Consider the following 13,101-nt stretch of genomic DNA (forward strand, 5'->3'; position numbering starts at 1 on the left):
GATGACATATATGTGCCAGTCTGTGGGGTCAAAGGGCAGTCAGAAGTTACTGGGCCACAGTTGTATCAATGAGGACTGTGTACTTCCTGTGCCCTGGGGCATTCGTACTCTGGTCCCTCAAACTAGGGTGGAAGCCCCCCTTTAGTACATGACTCTCAGAATAACAAGTCAGAGAAGACATTAGTGTAACTGGGTACTCACACTTGTGAAAGGCACAAGTGCAAGTAGTGAACTGCAACCTGACCTCACAGCATACACTTTAGACATCCTTTGTAAACACACACACATATTTTCAGTCTAACTTGTTTACATTTTACATCAATAAATATGGTAATATTTGTACTTGAAATGTTTAATTTGCCTACCTTTGGCGCATATTCCTAGTACCTTATATTTTAACTTTTCTCCATTCGGGTGTATACAATTGGTATAATGTCAGAAAGGGAGAAGACGACCGAGAATGCCTAAGAATGTGCGCTTACATGCTTTTAAGAACATATGTCTGGTGTTGTGACAAAACAGCAGTGACCACTTCAGCTCAGCACTTGCTTCTTCCTCTGCTGTCCCAAAATATTGTGGAATTACTAGTCTCTGTGCCTCTGACAAGGCTGCTGACATCCAATTGATGATTTGTAGCCTTGTGCGCTGTGAGTACTTTGGCTGTGCTGCCCCCTGGCAGTCACTCTGTGAAGATGCAGGTACCTGGGAACAACCCAGACTACTTCTGAGCTGTTTCTTCCCTGTGTGAACCAATCCAGTGTCAGGACTGGAGTCGTTGCTGTTAGTAGATAGAGAAGGAGTATAACTCGAGCCCCAGGAGAGCAGCCTGGAGCCTGTGACAGGTGCAGGGGAGTGTCGTCAAGGAAGCAGCTGGAAGATAACTGGAGAGGGGTCTGTGGGGCCATCAGTCTGGTGAGGAAACCCAGGAGTGTCCTACGGGAGGGGCGTGGCTTTGTCTGGCTCAAGGGGAGGGGTTAGTAATAGTGAATGCAGGGACTGCTGCTGTCCTCCGTGTCCTGGGCTCTGTGTATGTGTAGAAGCTCTAAGGTTCTAAATAATGAGACCTGACAGGTTGTGGCAGAAATGATGACTTCTGGTCATTCTTTCTCTTTTGTCAGAAGTGAGGTGTCTGTTACCCCAATTGATTGTGTACTACTGAGAAGAACAGTATAACTCTCAGTGTACGGAATGCAGTGTGACCTTGGGAGACACCTCACATACACTAAGCTGTAGAAAAATTTCACAGTTCCCATATGGTCTAGCGGTTAGGATTCCTGGTTTTCACCCAGGCGGCCTGGGTTCGACTCCCGGTATGGGAAATCCATATTTATTTTTTTCACTACTCAGACATTTTAATCTTTCTCAGTTTTTTTCTATAAACCTAAATGCACCTAAAGTCTTAATAAATGTCACTTGCTTTGTCTTCTGCTTCCATCTAATGCCGTCAGAGGTTTACAGCGACCCCCAAATCTACTGACCTCTCTCCACAGCCCTTGACCTGTACATTAATACTACAGTATGAAGGGTTATTCCTTGTTTTTCTTTTATTGCACAACAAAAAGTACAGATTATATAAAGAAACCGGGGCACAGAGAAGAAGGCAGCAATTGACTGTGGTGCCACCATGGGAAATTCGCATTTTATTACCTGCCCCGTCCATACTGTGGGTTCATCATTTGTTTTATGACATGATTCCCCTGCTGTGTTGTTTCTAGTATAAGACTTGAGTACTTTATGTGTTTTATATCATCTGTGATATTGCAGCTGTTGTTTGCAGTGTCCACATTTTGCAACCAGTGTGCTTTGTACCCTCACTGCTGCTCTCTCAGAGAGGGTAGGCTGGACACTACCGGTAGTATCAGACACCAGAGATGCCTCCTGTACCTGGAATAAAACTCTGCTTCTTTGTAAGAAATATAGGGGTGAAGATCTGCTGCATTCACAGTGACCCACTGACCCTTTTACAAAGGTTCCCAGCCGTGCAAAGATTCTTGGTGGTTAGTTAAGGGGTCATGCTAAATGGAGATTTCGAAGCATCAGACGAGACGTTTTCTTTGTTTCTGCATCAGCAAAAGTATATTTCTGTTTTTATGTTATTACTTGTGAAATACACATTTTAGTTGTGCTGTTGGATTTGTCATGTTTGATTTACAGTGTGAACGAATTCAAGCGATAGACAGTAGGTGGCGACTGACACTGCTTCAGGACTCCTAGGGTTGAGGATCGTGGACGTTGGTTCCATCGTGTAATGATTAGCACTCTGGACTCTGAATCCAGCAATCTGAGTTCCAATATCGGTAGGACCTGGAATGTTTGTAATAATACTTTTGTTTTAATTTATTGCAGGTCTTGAGCAGGAAACCATTTGTATCTCTGACATAACCCGTCTCTTCCTCTTTTCATTCCCCTCATGGTTTCTGCGGTTTGGGGGCATCTATACATTATTCTATAGGCGTTGCTGGGGACACTTGATGCTACACACAGGTGTTGTCTACGTCCTGTGTCTGTGTGGACACCTCTCTACTCTGGCTACACAACTGTAAGATGCACAGTGTGGACCTGACTCCACTTGGCCTTCACACCGGATAACTTACAAGGAGAGAGAAACTTACGGAAATGTACGGTGTGAAAGAACGACTTTACCAAAGTGTTAATGTATGAAATTGCCCTTTGCTTTTTTTTTGTGAGTTGCAAATGGTAACATTTGACTAAAGGAAGTACCCAAAAATAAACAGTTTTCAGCTGGACTCATATAACTTGCATTTGCAGTGGAAGATCTGCCTGGAGCAGTATATGAGTGTGAAAAGGTCTCTAGTTTTGTCTTGAAATACCAGAGACTTCGGCGCTCTCCACCAGTCTCCTTCGACATCACATCCTGATGCTGAACAGTATTAGCACATAAATGAATAAAAAACTGGCTGACGTGTACATGCACATGTGTGCATATGTACCACAGTGCTATAGTCTGATGACATATATGTGCCAGTCTGTGGGGTCAAAGGGCAGTCAGAAGTTACTGGGCCACAGTTGTATCAATGAGGACTGTGTACTTCCTGTACCCTGGGGCATTCGTACTCTGGTCCCTCAAACTAGGGTGGAAGCCCCCCTTTAGCACATGACTCTCAGATTAACAAGTCAGAGCAGACATTAGTGTTACTGGGTACTCACACTTGTGAAAGGCACAAGTGCAAATAGTGAACTGCAACCTGACCTCACAGCATACACTTTAGACATCCTTTGTAAACACACACACATATTTTCAGTCTAACTTGTTTACATTTTACATCAATAAATATGGTAATATTTGTACTTGAAATGTTTAATTTGCCTACCTTTGGCGCATATTCCTAGTACCTTATATTTTAACTTTTCTCCATTCGGGTGTATACAATTGGTATAATGTCAGAAAGGGAGAAGACGACCGAGAATGCCTAAGAATGTGCGCTTACATGCTTTTAAGAACATATGTCTGGTGTTGTGACAAAACAGCAGTTACCACTTCAGCTCAGCACTTGCTTCTTCCTCTGCTGTCCCAAAATATTTTGCTTAATTACTAGTCTCTGTGCCTCTGACAAGGCTGCTGACATCCAATTGATGATTTGTAGCCTTGTGGGCTGTGAGTGCTTTGGCTGTGCTGCCCCCTGGCAGTCACTCTGTGAAGATGCAGGTACCTGGGAACAACCCAGACTACTTCTGAGCTGTTTCTTCTCTGTGTGAACCAATCCAGTGTCAGGACTGGAGTCGGTGCTGTTAGTAGATAGAGAAGGAGTATAACTCGAGCCCCAGGAGGGCAGCCTGGAGTCTGTGACAGGTGCAGGGGAGTGTCGTCAAGGAAGCAGCTGGAAGATAACTGGAGAGGGGTCTGTGGGGCCATCAGTCTGGTGAGGAAACCCAGGAGTGTCCTACGGGAGGGGCGTGGCTTTGTCTGGCTCAAGGGGAGGGGTTAGTAATAGTGAATGCAGGGACTGCTGCTGTCCTCCGTGTCCTGGGCTCGGTGTATGTGTAGAAGCTCTAAGGTTCTAAATAATGAGACCTGACAGGTTGTGGCAGAAATGATGACTTCTGGTCATTCTTTCTCTTTTGTCAGAAGTGAGGTGTCTGCTACCCCAATTGATTGTGTACTACTGAGAAGAACAATATAACTCTCAGTGTACGGAATGCAGTGTGACCTTGGGAGACACCTCACATACACTAAGCTGTAGCAAAAGTTCACAGTTCCCATATGATCTAGCGGTTTGGATTCCTGGTTTTCACCCAGGCGGCCTGGGTTTGACTCCCGGTATGGGAAATCCATCTTTATTTTTTTCACTACTCAGACATTTTAATCTTTCTCAGTTTTTTTCTATAAACCTAAATGCACCTAAAATGCACATAAATGTCACTTGCTTTGTCTTCTGCTTCCATCTAATGCTGTCAGAGGTTTACACCGACCCCCAAATCTACTGCCCTCTCTCCCCAGCCCTTGACCTGTACATTAATACTATGAAGGGTTATTCCTTGTTTTTCTTTTATTGCACAACAAAAAGTACAGATTATATAAAGAGACCGGGGCACAGAGAAGAAGTCAGCAATTGACTGTGGTGCCACCATGGGAAATTCGCATTTTATTACCTGCCCCGTCCATACTGTGGGTTCATCATTTGTTTTATGACATGATTCCCCTGCTGTGTTGTTTCTAGTATAAGACTTGAGTACTTTATGTATTTTATATCATCTGTGATATTGCAGCTGTTGTTTGCAGTGTCCACATTTTGCAACCAGTGTGCTTTGTACCCTCACTGCTGCTCTCTCAGAGAGGGTAGGCTGAACACTACCGGTAGTATCAGACACCAGAGATGCCTCCTGTACCTGGAATAAAACTCTGCTTCTTTGTAAGAAATACAGGGGTGAAGATCTGCTGCATTCACAGTGACCCACTGACCCTTTTACAAAGGTTCCCAGCCGTACAAAGACTCTTGGTGGTTAGTTAAGGGGCCATGCTAAATGGAGATTTCGAAGCATCAGACGAGACGTTTTCTTTGTTTCTGCATCAGCAAAAGTATATTTCTGTTTTTATGTTATTACTTGTGAAATACACATTTTAGTTGTGCCGTTGGATTTGTCATGTTTGATTTACAGTGTGAACGAATTCAAGCGATAGACAGTAGGTGGCGACTGACACTGCTTCAGGACTCCTAGGGTTGAGGATCGTGGACGTTGGTTCCATCGTGTAATGATTAGCACTCTGGACTCTGAATCCAGCAATCTGAGTTCCAATATCGGTAGGACCTGGAATGTTTGTAATAATACTTTTGTTTTAATTTATTGCAGGTCTTGAGCAGGAAACCATTTGTATCTCTGACATAACCCGTCTCTTCCTCTTTTCATTCCCCTCGTGGTTTCTGCGGTTTGGGGGCATCTATACATTATTCTATACGCGTTGCTGGGGACACTTGATGCTACACACAGGTGTTGTCTACGTCCTGTGTCTGTGTGTACACCTCTCTACTCTGGCTACACAACTGTAAGATGCACAGTGTGGACCTGACTCCACTTGGCCTTCACACCGGATAACTTACAAGGAGAGAGAAACTTACGGAAATGTACGGTGTGAAAGAACGACTTTACCAAAGTGTTAATGTATGAAATTGCCCTTTGCTTTTTTTTTGTGAGTTGCAAATGGTAACCTTTGACTAAAGCAAGTACCCAAAAATAAACAGTTTTCAGCTGGACTCATATAACTTGCATTTGCAGTGGAAGATCTGCCTGGAGCAGTATATGAGTGTGAAAAGGTCTCTAGTTTTGTCTTGAAATACCAGAGACTTCGGCGCTCTCTAACAGTCTCCTTCGACATCACATCCTGATGCTGAACAGTATTAGTACATAAATGAATAAAAAACTGGCTGACGTGTACATGCACATGTGTGCATATGTACCACGGTGCTATAGTCTGATGACATATATGTGCCAGTCTGTGGGGTCAAAGGGCAGTCAGAAGTTACTGGGCCACAGTTGTATCAATGAGGACTGTGTACTTCCTGTGCCCTGGGGCATTCGTACTCTGGTCCCTCAAACTAGGGTGGAAGCCCCCCTTTAGTACATGACTCTCAGAATAACAAGTCAGAGAAGACATTAGTGTAACTGGGTACTCACACTTGTGAAAGGCACAAGTGCAAGTAGTGAACTGCAACCTGACCTCACAGCATACACTTTAGACATCCTTTGTAAACACACACACATATTTTCAGTCTAACTTGTTTACATTTTACATCAATAAATATGGTAATATTTGTACTTGAAATGTTTAATTTGACTACCTTTGGCGCATATTCCTAGTACCTTATATTTTAACTTTTCTCCATTCGGGTGTATACAATTGGTATAATGTCAGAAAGGGAGAAGACGACCGAGAATGCCTAAGAATGTGCGCTTACATGCTTTTAAGAACATATGTCTGGTGTTGTGACAAAACAGCAGTGACCACTTCAGCTCAGCACTTGCTTCTTCCTCTGCTGTCCCAAAATATTGTGGAATTACTAGTCTCTGTGCCTCTGACAAGGCTGCTGACATCCAATTGATGATTTGTAGCCTTGTGGGCTGTGAGTACTTTGGCTGTGCTGCCCCCTGGCAGTCACTCTGTGAAGATGCAGGTACCTGGGAACAACCCAGACTACTTCTGAGCTGTTTCTTCTCTGTGTGAACCAATCCAGTGTCAGGACTGGAGTCGTTGCTGTTAGTAGATAGAGAAAGAGTATAACTCGAGCCCCAGGAGGGCATCCTGGAGCCTGTGACAGGTGCAGGGGAGTGTCGTCAAGGAAGCAGCTGGAAGATAACTGGAGAGGGGTCTGTGGGGCCATCAGTCTGGTGAGGAAACCCAGGAGTGTCCTACGGGAGGGGCGTGGCTTTGTCTGGCTCAAGGGGAGGGGTTAGTAATAGTGAATGCAGGGACTGCTGCTGTCCTCCGTGTCCTGGGCTCTGTGTATGTGTAGAAGCTCTAAGGTTGTAAATAATGAGACCTGACAGGTTGTGGCAGAAATGATGACTTCTGGTCATTCTTTCTCTTTTGGCAGAAGTGAGGTGTCTGTTACCCCAATTGATTGTGTACTACTGAGAAGAACAATATAACTCTCAGTGTACGGAATGCAGTGTGACCTTGGGAGACACCTCACATACACTAAGCTGTAGAAAAATTTCACAGTTCACATATGGTCTAGCGGTTAGGATTCCTGGTTTTCACCCAGGCGGCCTGGGTTCGACTCCCGGTATGAGAAATCCATATTTATTTTTTTCACTACTCAGACATTTTAATCTTTCTCAGTTTTTTTCTATAAACCTAAATGCACCTAAAGTCTTAATAAATGTCACTTGCTTTGTCTTCTGCTTCCATCTAATGCCGTCAGAGGTTTACACCGACCCCCAAATCTACTGACCTCTCTCCACAGCCCTTGACCTGTACATTAATACTATGAAGGGTTATTCCTTGTTTTTCTTTTATTGCACAACAAAAAGTACAGATTATATAAAGAGACCGGGGCACAGAGAAGAAGGCAGCAATTGACTGTGTTGCCACCATGGGAAATTCGCATTTTATTACCTGCCCCGTCCATACTGTGGGTTCATCATTTGTTTTATGACATGATTCCCCTGCTGTGTTGTTTCTAGTATAAGACTTGAGTACTTTATGTGTTTTATATCATCTGTGATATTGCAGCTGTTGTTTGCAGTGTCCACATTTTGCAACCAGTGTGCTTTGTACCCTCACTGCTGCTCTCTCAGAGAGGGTAGGCTGGACACTACCGGTAGTATCAGACACCAGAGATGCCTCCTGTACCTGGAATAAAACTCTGCTTCTTTGTAAGAAATACAGGGGTGAAGTTCTGCTGCATTCACAGTGACCCACTGACCCTTTTACAAAGGTTCCCAGCCGTGCAAAGATTCTTGGTGGTTAGTTAAGGGGCCATGCTAAATGGAGATTTCGAAGCATCAGACGAGACGTTTTCTTTGTTTCTGCATCAGCAAAAGTATATTTCTGTTTTTATGTTATTACTTGTGAAATACACATTTTAGTTGTGCTGTTGGATTTGTCATGTTTGATTTACAGTGTGAACGAATTCAAGCGATAGACAGTAGGTGGCGACTGACACTGCTTCAGGACTCCTAGGGTTGAGGATCGTGGACGTTGGTTCCATCGTGTAATGATTAGCACTCTGGACTCTGAATCAAGCAATCTGAGTTCCAATATCGGTAGGACCTGGAATGTTTGTAATAATACTTTTGTTTTAATTTATTGCAGGTCTTGAGCAGGAAACCATTTGTATCTCTGACATAACCCGTCTCTTCCTCTTTTCATTCCCCTCGTGGTTTCTGCGGTTTGGGGGCATCTATACATTATTCTATACGCGTTGCTGGGGACACTTGATGCTACACACAGGTGTTGTCTACGTCCTGTGTCTGTGTGGACACCTCTCTACTCTGGCTACACAACTGTAAGATGCACAGTGTGGACCTGACTCCACTTGGCCTTCACACCGGATAACTTACAAGGAGAGAGAAACTTACGGAAATGTACGGTGTGAAAGAACGACTTTACCAAAGTGTTAATGTATGAAATTGCCCTTTGCTTTTTTTTTGTGAGTTGCAAATGGTAACCTTTGACTAAAGCAAGTACCCAAAAATAAACAGTTTTCAGCTGGACTCATATAACTTGCATTTGCAGTGGAAGATCTGCCTGGAGCAGTATATGAGTGTGAAAAGGTCTCTAGATTTGTCTTGAAATACCAGAGACTTCGGCGCTCTCTTACAGTCTCCTTCGACATCACATCCTGATGCTGAACAGTATTAGTACATAAATGAATAAAAAACTGGCTGACGTGTACATGCACATGTGTGCATATGTACCACGGTGCTATAGTCTGATGACATATATGTGCCAGTCTGTGGGGTCAAAGGGCAGTCAGAAGTTACTGGGCCACAGTTGTATCAATGAGGACTGTGTACTTCCTGTGCCCTGGGGCATTCATACTCTGGTCCCTCAAACTAGGGTGGAAGCCCCCCTTTAGTACATGACTCTCAGAATAACAAGTCAGAGAAGACATTAGTGTAACTGGGTACTCACACTTGTGAAAGGCACAAGTGCAAGTAGTGAACTGCAACCTGACCTCACAGCATACACTTTAGACATCCTTTGTAAACACACACACATATTTTCAGTCTAACTTGTTTACATTTTACATCAATAAATATGGTAATATTTGTACTTGAAATGTTTAATTTGCCTACCTTTGGCGCATATTCCTAGTACCTTATATTTTAACTTTTCTCCATTCGGGTGTATACAATTGGTATAATGTCAGAAAGGGAGAAGACGACCGAGAATGCCTAAGAATGTGCGCTTACATGCTTTTAAGAACATATGTCTGGTGTTGTGACAAAACAGCAGTGACCACTTCAGCTCAGCACTTGCTTCTTCCTCTGCTGTCCCAAAATATTGTGGAATTACTAGTCTCTGTGCCTCTGACAAGGCTGCTGACATCCAATTGATGATTTGTAGCCTTGTGGGCTGTGAGTACTTTGGCTGTGCTGCCCCCTGGCAGTCACTCTGTGAAGATGCAGGTACCTGGGAACAACCCAGACTACTTCTGAGCTGTTTCTTCTCTGTGTGAACCAATCCAGTGTCAGGACTGGAGTCGTTGCTGTTAGTAGATAGAGAAGGAGTATAACTCGAGCCCCAGGAGAGCAGCCTGGAGCCTGTGACAGGTGCAGGGGAGTGTCGTCAAGGAAGCAGCTGGAAGATAACTGGAGAGGGGTCTGTGGGGCCATCAGTCTGGTGAGGAAACCCAGGAGTGTCCTACGGGAGGGGCGTGGCTTTGTCTGGCTCAAGGGGAGGGGTTAGTAAAAGTGAATGCAGGGACTGCTGCTGTCCTCCGTGTCCTGGGCTCTGTGTATGTGTAGAAGCTCTAAGGTTCTAAATAATGAGACCTGACAGGTTGTGGCAGAAATGATGACTTCTGGTCATTCTTTCTCTTTTGTCAGAAGTGAGGTGTCTGTTACCCCAATTGATTGTGTACTACTGAGAAGAACAATATAACTCTCAGTGTACGGAATGCAGTGTGACCTTGGGAGACACCTCACATACACTAAGCTGTAGAAAAATTTCACAGTTCACATATGGTCTAGCTGTTAGGATTCCTGGTTTTCACCCAGGCGGCCTGGGTTCGACTCCCGGTATGGGAAATCCATATTTATTTTTTTCACTACTCAGACATTTTAATCTTTCTCAGTTTTTTTCTATAAACCTAAATGCACCTAAAGTCTTAATAAATGTCACTTGCTTTGTCTTCTGCTTCCATCTAATGCCGTCAGAGGTTTACACCGACCCCCAAAACTACTGACCTCTCTCCACAGCCCTTGACCTGTACATTAATACTATGAAGGGTTATTCCTTGTTTTTCTTTTATTGCACAACAAAAAGTACAGATTATATAAAGAGACCGGGGCACAGAGAAGAAGGCAGCAATTGACTGTGGTGCCACCATGGGAAATTCGCATTTTATTACCTGCCCCGTCCATACTGTGGGTTCATCATTTGTTTTATGACATGATTCCCCTGCTGTGTTGTTTCTAGTATAAGACTTGAGTACTTTATGTGTTTTATATCATCTGTGATATTGCAGCTGTTGTTTGCAGTGTCCACATTTTGCAACCAGTGTGCTTTGTACCCTCACTGCTGCTCTCTCAGAGAGGGTAGGCTGGACACTACCGGTAGTATCAGACACCAGAGATGCCTCCTGTACCTGGAATAAAACTCTGCTTCTTTGTAAGAAATACAGGGGTGAAGTTCTGCTGCATTCACAGTGACCCACTGACCCTTTTACAAAGGTTCCCAGCCGTGCAAAGATTCTTGGTGGTTAGTTAAGGGGCCATGCTAAATGGAGATTTCGAAGCATCAGACGAGACGTTTTCTTTGTTTCTGCATCAGCAAAAGTATATTTCTGTTTTTATGTTATTACTTGTGAAATACACATTTTAGTTGTGCTGTTGGATTTGTCATGTTTGATTTACAGTGTGAACGAATTCAAGCGATAGACAGTAGGTGGCGACTGACGCTGCTTCAGGACTCCTAGGGTTGAGGATCGTGGACGTTGGTTCCATCGTGTAATGATTAGCACTCTGGACTCTGAATCCAGCAATCTGAGTTCCAATATCGGTAGGACCTGGAATGTTTGTAATAATACTTTTGTTTTAATTTATTGCAGGTCTTGAGCAGGAAACCATTTGTATCTCTGACATAACCCGTCTCTTCCTCTTTTCATTCCCCTCGTGGTTTCTGCGGTTTGGGGGCATCTATACATTATTCTATAGGCGTTGCTGGGGACACTTGATGCTACACACAGGTGTTGTCTACGTCCTGTGTCTGTGTGGACACCTCTCTACTCTGGCTACACAACTGTAAGATGCACAGTGTGGACCTGACTCCACTTGGCCTTCACACCGGATAACTTACAAGGAGAGAGAAACTTACGGAAATGTACGGTGTGAAAGAACGACTTTACCAAAGTGTTAATGTATGAAATTGCCCTTTGCTTTTTTTTTGTGAGTTGCAAATGGTAACCTTTGACTAAAGGAAGTACCCAAAAATAAACAGTTTTCAGCTGGACTCATATAACTTGCATTTGCAGTGGAAGATCTGCCTGGAGCAGTATATGAGTGTGAAAAGGTCTCTAGTTTTGTCTTGAAATACCAGAGACTTCGGCGCTCTCCACCAGTCTCCTTCGACATCACATCCTGATGCTGAACAGTATTAGCACATAAATGAATAAAAAACTGGCTGACGTGTACATGCACATGTGTGCATATGTACCACGGTGCTATAGTCTGGTGACATATATGTGCCAGTCTGTGGGGTCAAAGGGCAGTCAGAAGTTACTGGGCCACAGTTGTATCAATGAGGACTGTGTACTTCCTGTGCCCTGGGGCATTCGTACTCTGGTCCCTCAAACTAGGGTGGAAGCCCCCCTTTAGCACATGACTCTCAGATTAACAAGTCAGAGCAGACATTAGTGTTACTGGGTACTCACACTTGTGAAAGGCACAAGTGCAAGTAGTGAACTGCAACCTGACCTCACAGCATACACTTTAGACATCCTTTGTAAACACACACACATATTTTCAGTCTAACTTGTTTACATTTTACATCAATAAATATGGTAATATTTGTACTTGAAATGTTTAATTTGCCTACCTTTGGCGCATATTCCTAGTACCTTATATTTTAACTTTTCTCCATTCGGGTGTATACAATTGGTATAATGTCAGAAAGGGAGAAGACGACCGAGAATGCCTAAGAATGTGCGCTTACATGCTTTTAAGAACATATGTCTGGTGTTGTGACAAAACAGCAGTTACCACTTCAGCTCAGCACTTGCTTCTTCCTCTGCTGTCCCAAAATATTGTGGAATTACTAGTCTCTGTGCCTCTGACAAGGCTGCTGACATCCAATTGATGATTTGTAGCCTTGTGGGCTGTGAGTGCTTTGGCTGTGCTGCCCCCTGGCAGTCACTCTGTGAAGATGCAGGTACCTGGGAACAACCCAGACTACTTCTGAGCTGTTTCTTCTCTGTGTGAACCAATCCAGTGTCAGGACTGGAGTCGGTGCTGTTAGTAGATAGAGAAGGAGTATAACTCGAGCCCCAGGAGGGCAGCCTGGAGTCTGTGACAGGTGCAGGGGAGTGTCGTCAAGGAAGCAGCTGGAAGATAACTGGAGAGGGGTCTGTGGGGCCATCAGTCTGGTGAGGAAACCCAGGAGTGTCCTACGGGAGGGGCGTGGCTTTGTCTGGCTCAAGGGGAGGGGTTAGTAATAGTGAATGCAGGGACTGCTGCTGTCCTCCGTGTCCTGGGCTCTGTGTATGTGTAGAAGCTCTAAGGTTCTAAATAATGAGACCTGACAGGTTGTGGCAGAAATGATGACTTCTGGTCATTCTTTCTCTTTTGTCAGAAGTGAGGTGTCTGCTACCCCAATTGATTGTGTACTACTGAGAAGAACAATATAACTCTCAGTGTACGGAATGCAGTGTGACCTAGGAGACACCTCACATACACTGAGCTGTATGATGAGTTCACAGT

The 13,101-nt window shown here is 44.1% G+C and overlaps 2 non-coding genes across 2 annotated transcripts; both read left to right on the forward strand.

The window, feature by feature from the left end:
- The first annotated feature begins 1,247 nt into the window (after window positions 1-1,247).
- Window positions 1,248-1,319, forward strand: TRNAE-UUC (transfer RNA glutamic acid (anticodon UUC)). Its single transcript has one exon. It is a non-coding gene; the product is annotated as a tRNA-Glu (tRNA).
- A 5,859-nt stretch (window positions 1,320-7,178) lies between these two features.
- Window positions 7,179-7,250, forward strand: TRNAE-UUC (transfer RNA glutamic acid (anticodon UUC)). The gene has a single exon. It is a non-coding gene; the product is annotated as a tRNA-Glu (tRNA).
- Window positions 7,251-13,101: the final 5,851 nt, after the last annotated feature.

The sequence above is a fragment of the Pleurodeles waltl genome, unplaced genomic scaffold (assembly GCF_031143425.1).
Source record: "Pleurodeles waltl isolate 20211129_DDA unplaced genomic scaffold, aPleWal1.hap1.20221129 scaffold_39, whole genome shotgun sequence".
NCBI classification, from domain to species: domain Eukaryota; kingdom Metazoa; phylum Chordata; class Amphibia; order Caudata; family Salamandridae; genus Pleurodeles; species Pleurodeles waltl.